The sequence below is a fragment of the Lygodium microphyllum genome, chromosome 1, assembly GCF_053477565.2.
Source record: "Lygodium microphyllum isolate KBCC chromosome 1, Lygodium_microphyllum_v1.1.10, whole genome shotgun sequence".
NCBI lineage: Eukaryota > Viridiplantae > Streptophyta > Polypodiopsida > Schizaeales > Lygodiaceae > Lygodium > Lygodium microphyllum.
The window spans coordinates 7,992,578-8,014,344 of record NC_141135.1 but is presented as its reverse complement, the minus strand read 5'-3'; the positions used below and the strand labels follow the sequence as shown (position 1 = coordinate 8,014,344).

At 36.8% G+C, this 21,767-nt stretch overlaps 1 long non-coding RNA gene across 1 annotated transcript; it reads right to left on the bottom strand.

Moving 5' to 3' along the window:
* Positions 1–6,465: 6,465 nt before the first annotated feature.
* Positions 6,466–7,805, bottom strand: LOC148040822 (uncharacterized). Its single transcript, XR_015692240.1, has 3 exons — positions 7,480–7,805; positions 7,334–7,371; positions 6,466–7,223 (listed from the first exon to the last, which is right to left on the bottom strand). It is a non-coding gene; the product is annotated as an uncharacterized LOC148040822 (long non-coding RNA).
* Between the last annotated feature and the right edge of the window lie 13,962 nt (positions 7,806–21,767).

The following is a 21,767-nucleotide window of genomic DNA, read 5'->3' as shown; positions in this document are numbered from 1 at the left end:
TGGATAGGGGATGAGGGAGAAGGACATGGTATGTGTGATGAAGTGGAGAAGAAGGGTGGTGGAGTGGAGAGGGATGGGGGAGTAGTGAAGGTGAGGAAGAGACTAGAGGTAGTTAGAGAATGGTGGTAGAGTGGAGTATATATATCTCCCCCTTGAAGGCTTAAAGGGGTGTCCTTTTATAGGCACTTGCTTGGATTATATAATTTACTAATCCTAATTAATTAAGTATAATCTTGATTTATAATTAGAGCCCAAATTTGATGATGCACTAGGTGATGTAAGGTAACGCATAAAGTCTCCCTTTTCATAATACATTTTGTTGTCTTGTGTGCGTAAGTTCTCATAGTCAAGCTTTTCAATATAATAAGAAAAGGGAAGGTAAACTACAAAGGTTGAAAAATATGAGAGAGAGTTTTGCATGTACATTACTAATATAATGTGATGCTTTATAATATGGGATGGATAGTTGTTTCAAGGTTTTGAGTAGAGAGAATGTGAAAATGTATATATACTTCTTACAATATGTTCCATCCTCCAAAAGGAGTGCAAGCTTGATTTGGAGAGACGTTTATGGAGAAAAGCACTTCATGAAAAATCTAAAGGGATTTTTGTGACAACAAGCTCGTTTAGAGGAAAACATAGCTAAAGGTTGGCTAGTGTCAGACGCATCGATACATATTTCAAAGTGGCTACTGCTAATGGTGGATTTAGATAACAATATACTATGGATGCTAAAGGATGATAAATAGATTGACATGAGATATGGTGGTTGAAAATAAGATAGAAAAGAAAATAGATGGTAGCATGGAAGAGAAAGTGAATTGTTTTTGTATGTTGCACCATGTATCCATGAAGAAGTGGCTTGGTAGGTACGAGCAAACTAGAAGCGAACATAATGAAGCACTGTCAAAATTTTTGCATAGCACATACAATCAATGGGTTTGATATCCCAAGGGCATGGAGGAGATGCCACTATTCATGCCTATGAGGGGGCTGCATGATGCCTTGACCACAACTTTACACGAAGGGGTAGAATTTTCTAGGGAGGAGTGGGAATTCTCAAGGTGATGTCATTCGAAGATGATAGCATGCTTTCTTTGTTGTGTATCTAGATTTTATACGAGACAACTAACCTAGCTGTTTCAATGTATGGTGCAAAATCTATAGTGTAGCATGGTTATGTGGGCAACATTTTGAGCTGAGCACATCGACAAAATGCACTCCTCCAGAATAGACTTTGGTATCATGGTGAAGTTTGAGCAAGAGAGTCGACAGTGGGCCATGGATCAGGTTGAGTGTTTTGATAGTCTGTAAAGTACTATTTTAGTAGATTACCATTGCTTCTCTATGATCATATTCAATATACAATGATGTAAAGTGGTATTGGAAGAAGATAAATGTTTGGTGAGGTTCATTTAGATTCCTAAAGGTGGATTCCAAGAAAAAATGGAATGATTTTCATGACATATTTATCTTGCCAAGTCATTGTGAACAAGTGCATAACCTTTTTTATTAGTTTTTTTACAACAAGAACCAATCACAAATATTGATTCATTCTTTGTAACATAGTTATGTGTGATATTGAATATGCAATCTTCTATCTCAATCCCCGACAACCTCGTTGGTGATATGTTGTGCCATCAACATCTTAGAGCACTTGAGTGTATGATGAAAGTAATGTCCCCAGTATGGACAAGGAGAGTGTGCAAGTAGAGAGTCGATATTGTAGGGAATGGAGGATTAGAGTGGTTTGGAGTGTGCGGAAGAGAAAAGCATGGGTAATGTAGACGAAGAGATTATAAGAGTATAATATTTTCTAGATAATGGAGTGGACTCCTTTTCTGTAGAGACCTATGAATAGACCTTTCAATGTATGCTGAGCTATGCCAAGAGCTTGACATAGAGCTATAGGACTGGTTGTATTTGCATTTGCTTGTCAAATTCATTGATAATTTACTTGTACTGGTATTTGCATATATGCTTTTTAAATAATATCATTTTTCACAAAGTTATCTTATTGTGCTTTACCTAAACCCATATATTGATTATGGTAACATTGTTTTATAACTGTGTGAGTTACTACTAATGATCCAGAGAGCAAGATGAGCCAAGGGATGATAGATGAGGAGCTATAGGAGATTTTCACATGTATATCTTTGGATCAAATGGCATGCTTCATAGATATGGCAGACCAAGAATTGTCTTATTGGGTGTTCTACTGTTTCTACCTCAGTATACTCTAACACTTGGATCTCTAGTAGGCAGAGTCAATTGTCTAGACTAGTCATGGAATGGAGGCTCAAGGACCCCTTGCTCGACCAATGAAGAGCATGGTTGTAGTGGATGCCCAAGAGAGTTACATATTTTCTCTCCTCATTCTTCGCGATGTTGTGATCCCACAACTAGTTGCTATTCCTCTCTCTTGAAGAGGGTGGCTCATGTGTGGGTGCTATTGAGACACTAATGCGGTATCTCCATCTCCTTAATTGAGTAGAAACTTATCACCCCCAGGTTTTCTATAACTATAAGAACATCTACTCCTTTGACTCTAGGTCTTTCTCAGCCATCCATAGGTAGCACCCCTATGGATGGTACTCCCAGAGATACCACCCCTATATATATGCTAGCTGGACAAGGGTCTCTTTGTTATGCCTAGGAGCATAGTCGTAGGTGGGAGAGAATGCACATTAGATGTATTCTACTAGGTTATGGATGCCTAGTGTATGAGAAAAATGGTGTCCTACTATTGATGACTAAATAGGAGAGGAGGGTGATGGCAAACATGAGAAAGTTATGCAAAGAAGTATTTAGACACAATATTCTAGACCACTGTAAAAATATACCAGAAGGGAGTAAGGACTATTTGATAGCATCCTTGTATGAGGAGTTTTCAGTACCTGCAGTAGTAGATCGATTTTCCACAAGATAAATGATAGACTATATACATGCATATATGTCATATAAACAATTAGATGTGCATAAGAAAATCAAGAGTGGCACTTCAAATTCTAAGTGGTTGGACACAAAAGATCGGTAGAGACTCAGGGAGGAGGCCACAGACTCTCTAGGATGATGGCAACAACAATGGGACAAAATAAGGGCACTAGCTATAGGTAAGGGGGCATGCATCATTTGGGGGAGTGGCAATCATAGAACTTATTAAATTGGAGAATAAGTTTTCTGGTTTTGTTTACTTTCTTACTTGATATACTATTTGTACTAATAACCCTACTTTTAACAATGCTACTTTGTTTTTTTGTAGCACTTGATCACAAACCGAGATCCTACAGATTTGGAGAGTCTATATGCAGAGATACAGTCTTACTACACTCATCCATAGATTATATGCAAAGAATAGCCTAGTAAGTTATACCTCTTTCTTATTTTTTAGTTATTAACTTACTACTAGTGAGTTTAGAAAATTTCCACAAGTTTAGGACTCATGGTCAAAACTTTCTCTTTGCTATAACTCTCACATTGTTGCTCCAAATTTATTATTCAATAGCTCAATAGATTCAATTTTTCATAAGATTTCCAATGACGTGTCACATAATAGCTTTGGGAAACTTAAATATGTCTTTTTTGAGTTCCAATATTCTAAATAATAAAGAATGGGACTTGAAACATTTCCAAATTCACTAAAATTGTGTTTGTTAGTTTTTTGTTATGCATTATGTATTGTGGATTAATCTTTGATTGCTTATGTTATAGAGTTTGTTCGACACTCCATTGTGTTAGGACAAGCTCTCAAACGGTGAGGAGGTGTAGCAATTGCTTGGTTTTGTGGAGTATATATCCGTTCCTTTTTTGGCCCTATGATCCATTCAAGCTCTTTCTATGTGGCTTTCCTTGGATAAAATTCTCATCTTTTGTATGGAGTCCTCAGATCTTGCGATATTTATAGATACATTTCTCTATTTGTTTTGGATTGTCCTCCCTATCATTCCATGTAGTTTTATTAAATACCATACTCGATATTGTACTTATTTGAATATTGAATCAACAACTCTTTCTTTCGAGAATCTCAGGATATATGTGTTTCGATGATAATTGTGTACTCAATTTATAAATGCTTTATGGAACATTGATCAGTACATGGGGCTAGAAGGGTGGTAGGCTAGCATGCCCTACCACCTAAATTTATTTTTTCTCTACAACTATCACTATTAGAGTCACAAATATACCTATACATGTTGCTATTCATGTTGGTAAATGGTTCAAAAAGTGTTGCTATGTGCATCACTATTCCCGTCACTTTTACGATGTAGATAGTGACGAAAATAGCAATGCACATGTAGAGATGAACATACCAAGGATTTTTACAATGGGGATAATTTTTTTATGAATTTAAACGTGAGTATATGGCCTATATCTTGTAGTATCAATCTTCTATCGTGGCATTTCTTACTATCCCCTATTTTATAAGCTTGACAATATGGAAGGATGTAGCAAATTGTTTAAGAGCTTAGGGATGTGTATAAGCTTTTGCATTATAGCTCACGTAAGAAAATTTTCTTTTCACTCGTATGACAAGGTGAGATGCTACCTTTGGTTCACCATCCACTGGAACTATGGGAACACCATGTCTTTTAAGAGGAAACAATACTTATTCTATAAGGCTCAATGGCCCAAGGGTTTCCTTCATTCTTCAATATAGTTGTTACTTCAATAACATTTACTCAATATGATGGTGGTACCACTACACCCAAGCCTGTTACCTTGTTAATGTCAACAAGTCTTATTTTGGAATGAAGAAGAATATAGAGATACCAATTTATGGACAAATTAAACATTAAACATCTAGTTATATTTTCTATTATTGATCTAATTGGTTTCTACCATAGTATAGGATAGCATAGTATATTACATTACAATCCAACCAATGTAACATAATACTATTGCTTCACAAGGGAAGGGCACATTTCCCCATAATTATAAATTCTTGGAGAGTATTGTGCCAACTCTTTGCCGTATTAGCATGGTTTTGTTGCATGTTTGTTAAGTATTTGGACCTGATCTCGTTATTGTACATACATATTTTTTAAAAAGATAACTCCAACATTTTTTTCTTTAACACTTTTCTTTGTTTGCTTCTTCATTTTGCAAGATACTATGGAGTTTGATTGTGCCTCTTGTCGATGAAGTAAACCACCAATCATGATTTTTGAATAAGTATAGAGTAAGTTTACATTACAATTTCATGCTATGAATTTAAAAATTTTAGGTTACTTGTGACACAATATATAACACTATGTAAACTCAATCATATAGTTCTTGTTAGTAGTTGATAAAAGTTGTTATGAATGGTTGATTTTTCCTTTTAAATTATATTGCTAAAGAACTATAAACTATGCTACATATATGTAAAGGTAATAAATTTCATGTATCAATCTTATGATATCTCACTTCTAGCAAATGTTAGTACTAGAATGAACTCAAGCGAGTGGCATGAAAGCCTTAATACTATGTGATCAATTCTTCTAGGGCAAGTTTCAAAAATATTTACTTTTTTATTACTCTTAGTTGCAAATGTCTATTTGGTTTCAATGTGCAATCATTCTATGTATGCTGCAAGTAATGATCATTGATTTATTGTGGTACAGTTGAAAACATTCAGTCTATTTATGCCAAACATCTTATGATCCATCTTGGCATGTGACCTATTGCTTGTATAGTGCTTGTTGCCGTTAACATAAGGAGCTTGAGGATGCCACTACTAGGGAGCATGAGGAGGCCACTACCCAATCCTCTAGTGACAATCTAAAACTATGTAACTTGTTCTTTGCTAGGTTTAGGAAGAGGAAAACTTATCCCTCCTACCCATAGTGTTTTTGAGCCTATAAACATGTGCAAAACCAAGTCCTAGAGCTTTATATAAGCATATGCTATTATATTGCACTTTGCTTATTAGTTGCAATTTTGGTAATGAATCTTTTCTCTTAAGCATTGACCAGAGCTCTTTTATCATATGATTTTCCCTCTCTTTTGAGGAGAGTTTATTTATATGAATGTGTTTTTAAAGTGGACCTTTAATTTATTTAGCATATTTCTTTATTTGACTAATAAAAATATTTAAAGGAATGCCATGACAATTCACATGAAAGCAGAGGAAATTTCACAAAATAAAACTATAGAACAACTCATCAAAGACTATTAGCCATGTGGACCTATGATTTCTTTGTAGCATAATAAGAAAATAGAAAACCCTTGACCTACTCATAATGCAAGACCTCATATAATTGGAAAATTTGAAGGTTCACATTTCATAATATCATTGATTATCATTGTGACAGATGCCTACCTCATTATAGTTGTAAGTTTAAAGGATGAGATTATCCGGCTTCTTTCACATGGGATTTCCAAAGGTTTCTTTCCTTTTCTAACATCATATGTAGTTGAACCATCTATCAATTTTTAAAGCAATAAATTACAAGGTTACAAAAAAACAATTGAAATCAAGAGACACTGACCTTGAGGATTAGCGAGAATAGGAGATTGTAAACAAGGGTGAATGTTGTAACCATGTTATTTACAATGGGACCATGTATTGCTTGTTTGGAAGGTAGCTACTATGAGCGTAACAAATGCATAACAACAAAAGGTGGTGGAGTCGCCCTAGGCAAGTAGTAGCATCAAACTACATCCTTTACGATGGTGAGAACGTCAACAAACTCCTGTTCTTCCATCATGGAGGCGACCGGAGGTTCTTCTTGCTAGTTTTGGCTAAATGCTTGCTAGCTTGTTTCATGAGTCCATGCTCTCAATTGTTGATTGGTATACCAAGAAGTTAAATCCATGAATTATAGAGGACTTACCTTTAAATACAACATGATTTCTTTGTAACGAGATAGTCCAAAGAAGGTATGAAGCTCTAAAGTTCAATGGGAAGGCTATTGGCTTCTCCTTAGAGAATTTCTCTCCAACATAGTTTGGAATTTTTTATAGAATTAAATATTTTACAGCCTTTCACAAAGGAGAAAACAACACTAGAAGAAAATATGTATGAAAATACATTTGGATTTTCGCACCCTTTCAATCTCCTTACATAAAATAACGTAAGTGTTTTATAAGAAAAAAAGAAATTCACTCATCGAAGTGTGAAAAATACACCGATGGACAGTTTTCTGTGAACATTGCTCTCAAAATTGCAGTACTAATCACCTTTTCTTTTTGCAGCACATTCTGGGAGGGGGTCCAAGAGTCATATGTGAAGGAACTTGTACCTGCAGAAATGAAAAACAATTGGAATTTGGAAAATCATGATTGCTTAGTAAGTCGAAGGCTCGTCGTTATAGTGCGACTAATTAGGAGAGATGGCAGTCAAGTACTTTACCTGGAGCTGCCTGCGGTTGCGCGGGGTGCGGCTGTCATCTATCCAATCAGCAGCATTGAAAGTGCTATATATTCAGATTTGCGTTAAGAGGCTCTCACTGAGAGACACACACACACACACACACACACATGAATCACTTGTTATACCTGGAAGAAGACGAGGCGGAGATGGCTGAGTGAACTGCGCAGGAAGAAGAGGAGGAGGCTGAGCTGCGTCGAACTGTGCATATTTAATTGCAGTAGCTGGCGAAACCATAATATTGAGAACGATCTGAGCCAGTAATATGAGTATTGTCGACATGAGCCGATTCATGTTTTCCTTAATTTCGAGAATATCATGAGTTGATGAATTATATAAAGCTAGGGGAGTCTACATGATCATATGTTGGCGCTTTTCTTAATAGACAACGTTAAGTCTTTTACTGTCTCTAATTTCCAGCCTTAGATGTCCCAGTCTCAATGCAAGACTCTCTGTCGCCTCCCTAGCCCCCTCTCTCTCAACTTTCAAGTTCAGAGAGACGTGTTGATGTTGAACATTAACTCTTTTAGAACCTCGCCACAACTAAGCCAATTGACTTTTTAGAACCCCGTCACTTAAGCCAATTGACTTGATGTGAAGAGGCTCTTCCAACAGAAGCTTGTACCCACACATGGGTTTATATTTGTGTGGACCCCAAGGTACAACACACACATTTGCTTTTGAATATAAGTTTAAAAAGGGAGTAAATGCTTGAAAAGCATTTTCAAAGAGAGAGAAGAGAGGAAGAGACAAAAAGAGAGAGATTTATATGCTACCACATACTTAAACTTGTGGGAGTCTTCTTAGCATCACTAGTTTTGGTGATACTTCTTGCACTTACGAGTCCCACAAATTCAAGAGTATAAGTCAGAGTAGCTGAGCCACACTCACATTAACTTAACTATTGACCACACTTAGGTCAATTGACCTAGGCATGGCATGGCTCTTACTGTCTATAAGCCTTAGATATTACCGTCCCTAAGTGGATAGACCATTTCAACACAAGTCTCTCTCTCACTCTATCTCTCTCAACTGTCAAGTATTCTCACCTACAAATGTGTTAGAGTTAGCCTTCATCACACAATAGCTAATAATTGATAGAAAATGTGACATCCCATTAAAAAATAAATAATTAAATAAATATGAAGGCAAGGTTAGTGTAGTCCTATTTGGTTTGGTTGGTTGTTATTAATGTTTGTGTGTTGGTGCTAATATTATTATTAATTATTTAGTTTTTTTGTTTTTTGTTTTTTTAATTTTAATAATAGACTTTTTGAAATCAATCTAGAGTGAGAATTGAACCATCAGGTTTCAACAATGTGTCTAAATTTATTGAGCATTTGTCAGCTTATTTTCAGATTTTAAAATGAAATTCCCACGATTTTAGGTTTAAAAATTGGCATTTTGGTCTCAAAATAATATTTTGTTTATTAGGCATATCAATTTCAGCATATGGAACATTCCAAAAATATGCAATAAAGTTGGTGTTATTTTTTAAATCTTTTTGACTTTTTTGGTTGATTTTTAATGTATTTTATTCAAATTTTAATGACTTTTAAAAGGATTTTGAATATCCTTAATTTCTGGCAATTAATTTTTTGCATTATGACCAAGAAAATAATCCAATAAAATTTTCAATTAGTTAAAGAATTTTTCAACTATTTTTTAAATTGAATTTGAATTTTTAAGTGTTTTTTGGTGTTTTCTCGGGTTTTTAGAATTGTGCACCCAACATGATGAACTTGAGGGGTCTACTGATCACTACCATGAAGACATACTTGCCACCTTGAATTCAACTCATTACTACAATGTGTCACCTCTTTATCACCTAGGAAACCAGTTTGTCACCTCCGAAACCACCTTGCCACCTCCAAAACCACTCTGCCACCTCTCTTTCAAGTCCTAAAGCAGTCCGGCTACAAAATCAATGGCATCCCGTCATCAGACCCAGACGACCCTCTCCCCGTAGTCAAAACTAGCCCCTTGCATTCCAAATAATCTCCTACTCTTTTCAGAGTCAATAAAGGCTCTTCATGAAAGTGCTGCCCTCCTTCCCATCATGACGAGTGCCGACTCATGACATAGCCCTCCCAACGTGCATTGAATCCGTTCCTTTGTACTAGAAACTTTAGTAGATCAGCACCCTGAAAAATAGATCTACAAGACTTCTCTAACTATCTTAGATCATCTCTAGCTCCACACACGATTGACATGGAGAAGGAGTCTGTTGTAGTTGATGGTGCCGCCCTTAATGACAAGACTGTTCCTCCCCTTCTTGAAGCTTCGATGGTGCATAGATCGGACGCCGTATGCGCGCGTAGTGAGCGTGAGAAGGTTCCCAAGAACAAAAGAACTCTACTTTTTACACAAAAACCAATGAAGAAAGCTTGTACGACATGAACAAGAGACCAATTAGGTGCAACCTCCCCCCATGCCTTGTGTGAGCGCTCCACAAAGCATGTATTTTATATATTATTCATATTCAAGCTCAAGAAATTGCCCAATTTACAATTAGCATGCTTTAGCTTTTGTATTTGCTTTTGTGCTACTAAAGAATTAAAGCTATTGGGCACCTAAGAAGTCAGGCGGTACCCAAATACAATGTCCAATACAAATATTTAAATCTTGCGCCCATGCGCATACAAAAATAATAAATATCAAGCGCTTTGATAAATAAGCGTGTCAAATATGGACGCCATACCTAAGATACGCGCCCATCAAAAATTGATGATAATTTGAATACACGCTATCCTCCAATGCTTCCCAATGCCACCGCTGCTTGCTCTACACATCAACTGAAGCATTCACAATTGTTAGAAAAATAATACAATTAAATCGAAAAAAGTGAATACCTAGTAGTTTTCATCTACAAAAATAAATTGGTTAGAACTCAATCCTAACCTTAATTTATTATGAGTGGGCACTCCAAACTCATAAATGTTTATTAATTTAAATATGTATTTTACGGAATCACCCGCTATGAAATCACCCACTTACATATTAAATTAACAAAATGCCCAAAAAGGATAGGCGTCCCCATCGACTTTTCGCACAAAGAATCCACTTTGTGTATGAGCCCCGGTAATAAAATTTTATGAAATCCACCGCAAAACCTCACGGAATCCACCGTGGAATATGCCTCCTAGCATCATACCCCCGGAATGGGATAGTAATTGTCCTCAATGGCTATTAGCTCAATGTGGAGCTAACAGTGTGGGGAAAGTATTTAGGTCTCTAGCCTGCATCCATTGGGTCTCTTCAACAGGATGATTTTTAAACTTGACTAAATATCTAGAATATCTACGGCCAGTTCTAGTGGTCATAAAGTCAGTATCTATAATAGTTTCAGGCTCAAGGATTTCAGTTTTATCATCTAAAAAATGAGGGTTTTCATAAACAGGGTGTACAGGTAGTTGTCCTCTAAAGGGTCGTAATAAACTGATATGGAAAGTGTTGTGAATTTTCCAATGTTGTGGTAATTCTAGTTTAAATGCATTGTCATTGATTTTATGTATGATCTTGAATGGTCCATAAAATCTAGGTGCTAATTTAACAACGGGGTGTTTATCTACACTTTGTAATCTGTGTTTTTCAATTCGTAACCAAACATAATCATCAACTTTAAAACTCATAGCCTGTCATTTCTTTTTTGCTTGTTTTGTGTATAATTGCTGGGCTTTGCCAATCATATCTTTAAATTCATAAAAAAATAGTAGCATGCATATTAGCAAAATCATCAGCAATTTGAATTTTGTTTGATAATGATGTAACAGGTGTAGGCAATTGATATCCATAAATAACTTCAAATGGTGCTTTCTTTGTAGCTATATGTGGTGTATTATTATATGCAAACTGAAGTAAATGTAGATATGTATCCCATGTATGTGGTTTTGAAATGGTGTAAGCACGCAAAAGATCTAAAATAGTACTGCTAGTAGCTTTTGTTTGACCATTTGTTTCGGATGAAATGCAGATGAAAAATCAAACTTTGTTCCTAAGTTAGCAAACAAAGTAATCCAAAAATTATTGCAGAATCTAGAATCACAATAAGAAATAGTGACTTTTGGTAAACCATGATTAGTGAAAATAGTTTTCAAAAATGATCGAGCAGCTTGAGATGCTGTTAAAGTTTTCTTGCATGGAATAAAATATGCTTATTTGCTAAACCTATCTACAACAGTCCAAATCATATCATGGTTAGCTTTAGTGTTAGGTAGACCAATGATAAAATCCATTGAAATCTGTTTCCATGGTCGTGATGGAATGGATAATGGCATTAGTAAACCATATTGTTTACCATGGTGTCTTTTAACTCGTTGACAAATTAAGCATTCAGATACAAAGTTAGATACATCAGTGTCCATATGTGGCCAATAAAAATCTTTAATCAATGTATGCAAAGTAGATATAATTCCTCTATGACCTTGATATGGAGGATAATGAATTTCATGCAAAACAAATGATCGAAATGGAACAGTCATACATAATATTTTTTCATAAAACATAAATCCATTAGTGTAAGACAATGAATCAATAGGAATCCAACTATTTGCAACTAGTTTATTCCAATCAGCTTGAAAAGTAGGATTCTGATGATAGGTATCTTTCATAGGAATAAGGGAATCAAATGATATCACAAAAATATTTTGAATTGTCGGTCTTCTACTCAAAGCATCAATAACAACATTCTCTTTTCCAGGTTGATATTGTATAATGGGATGAAAACTTTGAATAAAAGCGGTCCATTTAATGTCTCGGTCAGATATTTATGGTTGACTAAGGAGATGTCTAATGCTTTGTTGGTCAGTTTTGATCATGAATTCAGATTCCATTAAATAATCTTTCCATTGACGTAAGGCTTGTACTACGGCTAACAATTCTTTATCATAGGTAGAATATTTAAGTTTAGATGGTTTGAGTTTGCAACTAGAGTAGGCTATGGGATGAGAATCTTGCATAAGGACTGCTCCTATTCTGAATCCACTTGCGTCAGTAACTACTAAGAAGAATGGTCTATTGAAGTCAGGTAATTGTAATACAGGAGTACAAGTTAAAGCATGTTTTAGCAAATCAAAGGACTTTTGTTGATTGTCAGACCAATTATACACAATACCCTTTTTTAAAAGTTTTGTCAAAGGTAATGCAAGTAATGAGAAATTCCTCACAATTTTTTTGTAAAAGCTAGCAAGACCTAGAAAAGAATGTAATTTATGCACATTTTTGGGTATCGGCCAATTTAAAATTGCTTCTATCTTTTTAGGGTCGACTATAATACCTTATGATAAAATAATATGTCCTAGATATTGAGTTTCTGTTTGGAAGAATTCACTCTTTTCTGGATTAGCATATAATTAATTATCTTTTGATAACTTAAAAACTAAAGACAAATGTTCATAATGCTCATTCTCATTTTTACTGAAAACTAATATGTCATCAAAGAAAACAATGACATAATGCTGATGTTTCATAAATATGCGATTCATCATACGACTGAATGTGGCTAGTGCATTAGTTAAACCGAAAGGCATAACCAGAAATTCATAGTGTCCAAATTGTATTCTAAATGCAGTTTTGAATATATCAGATTTGTCCAATCTTACTTGATGATATCCAGATTTAAGATCTATCTTACTGAATATGGCAGATCCTTGAGGTTTATCCATAAGATCATCTACCCTAGGAATCGGGTATCTATTCTTAACAGTAATTTTATTTAGGGCACGATAATCAATGCACATGCGATAAGTATTATTTTTCTTTTTCACTAATAAGACAGGTACACCAAATGGAGAAATACTAGGTCTAATTAATCCTATGTTAAGCAATTCTTCTATTTGATTTTGAATTTCTTTCTGTTCAATTTGGTTATGTCTATATGGTGCTTTACATGGTGGTTGTGTTCCAAGAATTAAATCTATCTTATGATCTTCAGGTCGTGAAGGTGGTAATCCACATGGTAAATCAGCAGCAAAACAATCTTGGAATTGGGCAAGAAATTGTGTATGCCTAGGATGCATCTGTTTTTCTTTAGCTTGAATTTCATTCACCCATATTAAATAGGATTTGCTACTTTTACCTAATGCACGTTTAGCCTGAGTATGAGTAAGCAATGGAAAATTATTAAAAGCATGCATACCATGTAGTGTGATTTGTTTTCTTTGAAAATAAATTTTAATTGAATGTGTCTAATTATCTATATCAGGATTGTATTGATGACGCCAATGCATTCTTAAGATAATGTCACTAGATTGCAAAGGTACAACTAAGAAATTTCTTCGTTCGATATAATCAGCAATTTTAATTTCTAAATTATGCACCTCTTGTGTTCCATTACATCTCGTACCTAGGAATGCAGCCTTGATGCGATAATGTGTAGAAACAGTATGTAAATTCAATTCTTTGACTAATTTTACAGAAATAAAGTCATGTGTACTCCCATCATCATGTAAAATAGTCTTTTCTTTACCATGCACAAAACATTTCATTGTCAATAAGGAATGGGGAGTTGGCATACCTGGCAAAGTATCAGAAGTAGTACCAAGTCATCATCGTCTTCCATAAAGTCCGGCATCTCTTCAAATTCTTCATCTTCTATTGCTCCCAGATAGTTGATATGGACGGATGGCTTTTTGGATTGACAATTGGCTGCTAGATGTCCAGGTTGATGAAATTTGTAACAAACTATGGGTTTTGCTTTAGATACATTATTGGTAATGGTAGGAAGTTTAGGAATGTTGGGATTTGACTATGGGGATAGCTTAGGGTTTGGATTTGTGTTTGATGGCAAGGCAAGTGGTCATGTCCAAGATTTATAGAATGAAGATGGAAGGAAATGACTTTGATTGAATCTTCGAAAATTTGAATTGAATTGTTTGGAACCATAGTTACCATTAGTTGGAAATTGTTGTGGTCGCTTGTCTCGTCCGCGAATTTTGTCTTCAGTGTCATGGGCCAAGGAAATTGCATCTTCAAGTGTTGTTGGCTTAAACATATTGACTTCCACATAGAAATGTCAAAGTAGGCTAGACATAAACTTGCATTTATGAGTTTCTTCAAGTACATCTTCGAGCATATGTAGTTGCAGTAGAGCATTCCAGAAACGTTCAGTGTATTGGGAAATAGGTTCGCGATCCCCTTGTTGTAGAAGATCCCATTACTTGATTGCTTTTTTGTAGAATTGGGGAGGAAGGTAATTCTGCAAAAATTTCTTTTGGAAAGTCTCCCAAGTAGTGGGACAATCAACACTTTTGCGAACCACAGTCCACCATAAGGATGCTCGGTCAACTAAATGGTTAGTGACACATTTAATTTCGTCTTTCTCAGCATATGTTTCTTCATGGAAATAATCATCAAACTGACTGATAAAAGCAAGAACAGTCTTTCCATTGCGTGATCCATTGAAAGTACGAAATTTGAAGTTTCTTTTATTTATCTTTGTTTCTTTGCGAATAGATTGGGCTTCAAGTGTTGCATCGATGGTACATCGTATAAGATCTTCAGGTTGCGATCCATCTTGGTCAGTGGTAGATCGTTGCAGATTGGCCAATTGAGCTTGCAAAGCTTGTCATGCTCTTCGTTCCTCTTGTAGCTGCATCATAATCACATCCAACTTTTGCTCCATTGTTGGTTTGGGTAGGTCACCTTCAACCCATAAAATCGTCCATGTTTTTTTCAGTCATCCTGCAAAATTCCAAAAGACCTCACATACTCGAAACCTTGTTAGCGGGATGAGCGTAGCTCAAAGATGGGTTTACAAGGCTTGTATATTTTTTTGTTTGGCTTTTATAGTATTTCTCCTTTACGATTGCGGAATTCGTTGTCACAACTGTCTTCCAAGAAAATAATTGTGTGTATAGACTGTGTATAGTCTGTGTGTTGATGATTGTTTGCTGTAATCAGCTTCTTTCAGTTCACAGGTGTGAATAGGCACTTCCAGGGAGTAGTAAAGTGATTCATGAGTTGCTGAATAAGAACTGCTTCTATGGTAGTTGTTGAAGATGACTTTGATGACCTTAGTGACTTGAGAAACTTGGAGGACTTGGAGTTTTAAGTCTTTATGACTTACCTTGGATTTAAAGGACCTCAGAAGCTTTTCGTCAGCATCGACGGTGGCGGCCAGTTCATATTGCCACCGTAGGCAGAATAAAACAATTAAGGAAGCTTTTAATAAGCTTCTTTTTTGAAGCTTATAACTTATCCTTCAAGCTTTGAAAGCTTCGATGCTATGGAGGAGAATTTCTTATCTGTAATCAACGACTTGATGAAGGAACTATCCGCGTGGTCCTCCGCCTGCAAAGGCCGGTCCCTCGCGATCTGAGTGTACATCAGGGGGTTCTTGACTGCCAAGAACATGCTGGTATCGATTGTTTGCCACGAGACTAACTGTAGAGCTCGATTGTTCCACGAGCTCCGCCTTCGTACGAGATGGTAAACGATTGGAAGCTCTCGATCTCAGCTTCGCTCTGATACCACTGGTGCACAGATCGGACGCTGTATGCGCGTAGTGAGCGTTAGAAGGTCCCCAAGAACAAAAGAACTCTACTTTTGACACAAAAACCAATTAAGAAAGCTTGCACGACATGAACAAGAGACCAATTGGATGCAATCTCCCCCCATGCCTTGTGTGAGCGCTCCACAAAGCATGTATTTTATATATTATTCATCTTCAAGCTCAAGACGTAGCCCAATTTACAATTAGCATGCTTTAGCTTTTGTGTTTGCTTTTGTGCCACTAAAGAATTAAAGCTATTGGGCACCCAAGAAGTCAGGAGGTACCCAAATACAATGTCCAATATAAATATTTAAATCGTGCTTCCATGTGCATACAAAAATAATAAATATCAAGCGCTTTGACAAATAAGTGCGTCAAAATATGGACGCCGTGCCTAAGATACGCGCCCATCAAAAATTGATGATAATTTGAATGCACGCTATCCTCCAATGCTTCCCAATGCCACCGCTACTTGCTTTACACATCAACTGAAGCATTCACAATTGTTAGAAAAATAATACAATTAAACCGACAAAAGTGAATACCTAGCAGTCTTCAGCTACAAAAATAAATTGGTTAGAACTCAATCCCAACCTTAATTTATTACGAGTGCACACTCTAAACTCATAAACGTTTATTAATTTAAATATGTATTTTTCGGAATCACCCGCTATGGAATCACCCACTTACACATTAAATTAACAAAACGCCCAAAAAGGATAGGCATCCCCATCGACTTTTCGCACAAAGAATCCACTTTGTGTATGAGCCCCGGTAATAAAATTTTATGGAATCCACCGCAAAACCTCACGGAATCTACCGTGGAATATGCCTCCTGGCATCATTCGATTGTGCCCCCTAATAATTGCAAGCTACCACCATTTTTTGCCAATAGCATGTAGTGTTTTCTTCTCCCATCTCCTCCATTGCTTTTTTCCCAGACACAATATCCTTCTTCCTTGTCGAATCGGCACCATGTAGCCAAAAAAGTTGGCTAAAAGCAAGATAAAACTTAAGGCATGTGTTTGAGTTTTTCCCTCTTCACTAGTTGTACCACCCACCAAAGCATAAGGTTCTTCCCCCCCCCCCCACCCCCGCCCCCCCAGGTAATACATAAGATTTGTCTTTAGGGAGAGGTCCCCACCCCTCCTTGGACATAGCTTAAGGGTCTCCAAAACTCTTTATCCAAGTGCTTTGTGCTAGCAACACACCTTGCACCATATACACATCCTTCATATCCACCTCATCTCACACCTTATGAGAAGCTCGAACCCTAATCCAAGCTTTGGAATGTGGAAGTCCTCCTCAAGTTTCCTTTGTTACTTGCATCTCTTCCTTTTCAAAACTTTCTAAGCCAAAAAGAGCATTGAGCATTTACTCCCACTCAAAGCACACTAATGATCCTCCTTATTCAAGCTTCATAGCCTAGTTTTTTTGCCATGAACACGTGACATCACAACATCCACCCCCTCTAAACCCACTCATGCCCCCTAGATGAGCCACATCTACTCATCTTCATTTCTTGGGAGATCTACAAACAAGTCTAACTCCTCATCCACAACATCCAAGTGAGCATCATCTTCCACAACATCATCCACTGCATCCTCCTCAAGCTCTTGAGCTATAAACTCATCCTTAGATAAATGTTCCACTGCATCTTCAACTTCATCTCTCTTCTTGAATATTTTGATCCACTTGCTCGCAATATGTGTCTTAAAAGCTATCCCATCAAGCTAAGTTAGCTCATAAGTAGCATTGTCATATGCATGCTTCACCTTGTACGGTCCAAACTGTCTTCTCACCATCTTGCAAATAGTGCTATGCTAATTTTCCAGAGTGCTATCAAACACCAATACCTAGTCTTCTTCTTCCAATACTTTAGGCTGTACCCTATGCTTACTATCAAACCTGTCCATATTTCATAGCCTAGCTTCTTTGAGCTTTTGCACTACACAATGTACATCCTCCATCCTTCACTCAAGTTGCTAAATGCAAATAGCTAAGCACTCCTCTCTAAACATATCCTCCTCCCAAGGTAAAACACTCCAAGCATGTGCACAAACCTCTATTAGCATAACTATCTTTTTCTCATACATCAACCTCAAAGGCATATAACTTGTGCTAACATTGTGAGTAGTGTGATTTTCCCAAAGAGCATAGGGCAACATCTGCACAGCCAATCCCCATTCCTTCCACCACAAGCTTTGGCTAAAGCCTTAAATATAGGTGGATGACCTCTCTTGCTCTTCCCAGTTCCTTCAAGATTATATGTAGAAGTCAAAGCTAGTTTAATTCCATGTCTAGAGAGAATTCTCTAGCCTCATCTGCATCCAACTCTCCATGATTCGCAATAATCTTGCCCACACAACCACACCTATAAAAGATTTCCTCAAGTAAAAATCTACATATGACACTATAATCTTCCTTCTCTGTGCGCTCTTCCCTCAACTTGATTGGTGAGATCTTCCCTTGCATGCATAATATACCTCATCTGCTAAAGCCCCAACTAGCATGGTAATCATATCAACAACCCACTTGTAGTGCATATAAAGTGGATATGTCAAATGTAACTCATCCCTAAGCCACAGTGAAGAGTACAACTAGCACTCCCTCCATGTCTCAACAAAGATGTATCGCATCCATATGCATCCTCTTTCACCAATAGCACTCTTTAATATTCTCATAAGTAGCCCATACTCCTCTATAACTAGCCCATATACTTTCATGAAACTCATGTACAACCTACAACAATTGCATAGCTTTGTCACGAAATATACACAAGGAAATTCCACGTTTGTTCTTAGGATGCTTTCAAAGCAACCCATCCGGTAAGAAATATCCATAGGCCTTACACCTAATCTTCATTGACTTCATATCAAACAATTGAGCGCATTTAGTGAGCATACTCAAATACAATCCCATATGCAACCACTCACCTGAATAAATCTCTTTTGAAAAATCCTCAAAAGAAGATGTATGGCACAAGTGATTAACCTTGTCTAAGCTTTTAGCCTCTCCATCCTCTATAAGAAGTGACTCTTCATGCTTAGACCTAGCTGTCAAAAGCATATCAGTCGCATTGGGTTTTCTCTTCTTGCAATATGCCCAAACTCTAGATTAAGTGACTTGATAATGCAACCCAACAAAGCATCACTATATCAGGGGTAGAACAACTAGTAATCATCCCCAATAGAGGTAAGCAATTATTCTCTACAATCACTAAAGCACTAATAAAATACCCCTTATCACATTCGAGTGTAGTCACAATAACCCAAAGCTCCCACTTGATTTGTGGATACCTACACTTGCTTTAATTTAAGATCTTTGCTCCAATGTGAATTGTACATCTATGTCCTTCCTCATCATCGTGGTCCACAACCCATCCTATCCCAATTGGGATAGTATCAACTATGATCACAATAGATCTCACACTTTCATAATCTACCTTCCGGAGAGTTGGAGTAGGCTACAATAGCTGTTTGAGCTTTCTCATAGCTCCAGCATGACTTTCAGTCCAAAAAGAAAAATTCGCCTTGCAAAGCAATTGATATGAAACATCTATAACATGGGAAAAATGTGGAATTCATATCATATAAGACAACATGCTCCAAGAAATATCCTCACCTCAAAAATTGATGTACAAAACTCTATAATCTTCTTTATGGCATCCACCTTGGATGTTGATGGCCTCCTACCATGATAACCACACATGCATCCAACTGTAATCGCCTCATTTACTCCAAAAATAGACTCCATTCTTGATAAGGTCAAGTTTACCTCCTCCAATCTAGTCGAAATCCTATCACAATCCATAAGATACTCAAGAACAAAGCATCTATAACAAGAAGCACATCCTTTTATAGGCACATCATCTAAAAAATGCAAAGTCTGATGTGGAATGAAGTCATGCAAGACCCTATTCATAGCAATCATCATATAATTTATGCCTCACTTTAGTAAAGTGCACATCCAAACAAGGCCCAATGATGTTTTGATAGTGGTCAAGTCCCTATTCTCCAAGGCAAGATAAAACAGATCATAACCAGAATACAAATCGCCAAGAGAATAAATAGCCCAACCAACAAAGGGCTCTATAAAATCATCCACAATTGGACTAGCACCTATATACTAGCTGCAAATCTTGTATGAATCTCAACGCACCATTCTTTTTAGGAACAATAAACCAACGATTGAAATAGGGCATTGAATATCCATTTGAATCTTCTCATTCAATAACTCTATTAGCTTTAATAGGTGTGCCTTTGGCAAGCACTCAAATGGGTTGAAGATTCCAAGAAATATGGAAAATAGTAAAGTTAACCATTGAAGCCACTACCACTAGATCAACACATCCAATCTCTTTAGGAAAAAAAGAAAATACCCTACCATGCTTTTCCAACATATCCACAAAGCATAACCTCTTTGCAAGAAGCAATAACTCATCATTCCCAATTTTCAACTATTCTAATGTCTCTACTAGGAACACCTGACTAATCTCTTGAGGATTTCACAAACTTTGTAGCCTTGCAGCCCTCTTCATCTGATCCTCACTATCTGAGGGTAGAGGATTTGCAACTAGCTTAAATCTCTTATCACAATCTTATACTTAATAAACACCCTGGCCTTTCTTTGCTGTCTTGCTCTCAAATCCTATGTCTTATGCATCCCACACAACTCTATGGAACGAATATAGGTAGTCCTATACTCATTCTGCTAAGATACCTCAGTCTCTAACTCATTCGGCTAAGATATCTCAGCATCTAACTACATAAATGTTGTAATCACATAGTACATTTCTAGGGAACGCACTAAGACATCACTAGAATAAGCAAAAAATGATAGGATATTCATTCAAAACTATGCCCGAATTGCAACACTTCTTACAGACCTACTCAAAAAGCAAGTTGCCATTATCTGATGCCAATTGAACAATCTAGCTTTCATCAACTAAAGCAAAGTTTGATAACTCCTATCTTAAGGCTACCTGACTTAGGCAAGGTATTCAAAGTTTTCATAGATGCCAGGTCTCTTGCATTGATTAATGCAGGAAGGACATCCTGTAGCTCACTCTTCGAGAAAATTGAAAGCCCATGAAAAGAGATATGTTACTCACAACCTGGAGTTGTTAGCTCTGATTCACACTCTCAAATTATGGAGACATTACTTGCTTGGAAACAAGTTTTCCTTAGTCACAAATCATAAAAGTCTTAAGTGGATTTTTACTGAGCTTGATCTTAATATGAGGCAAGGATAGTGGATCAAAATTCTGCAGGAGTATGACTTTCAAATTAAGTTCAAACCTGGTAAAGAAAATGTAGTAGCAAGCCTTCGTTAATGCTCTTATCCCGCTGAAGAACCATCTAGGGTAGAAACTTTGGCTACAATGGTATCAATGGCAACTAATCCTATCATCGAGTTGACTAAGGATGCAGCAAATAAGGACCCAAACTATCAAAAATTGTTTTTGAAAGTTCAAAATAAGGAACAATATCATTTTCACAGTCAATGAAGGCTCTTCATGATAGTGCTACCCTCCTTTCCATCATGACGAGTGCCGACTCATGACATAGCCCTCCCAATGTGCATTTAATCCGTTTCTTTGCACCAGAAACATTAGCAGATCAGCACCCTGAAAAACAGATGCACAAGACTTCGCTAACTATCTTACATAGTCTCTACCTCCAAACACAATGAGAATACTGTTCCCTCCACTTCTTGAAGCTTCGATGGTGCCCCCCAATAACTGCAAGCTACCACCATTTTTGGCCAATAGCATGTGGCATTTTCTTCTCCCATCTCCTCCACTACCACCATGTAGCTAAAAATTTGTCTAAAAGAAACATAAAGCTTAAGGCATGTATTTGAGTTTCTCCCTCTTCACTCATACCACCCACCAAAGCATAAGGTTAATTTATCCCCACCCAT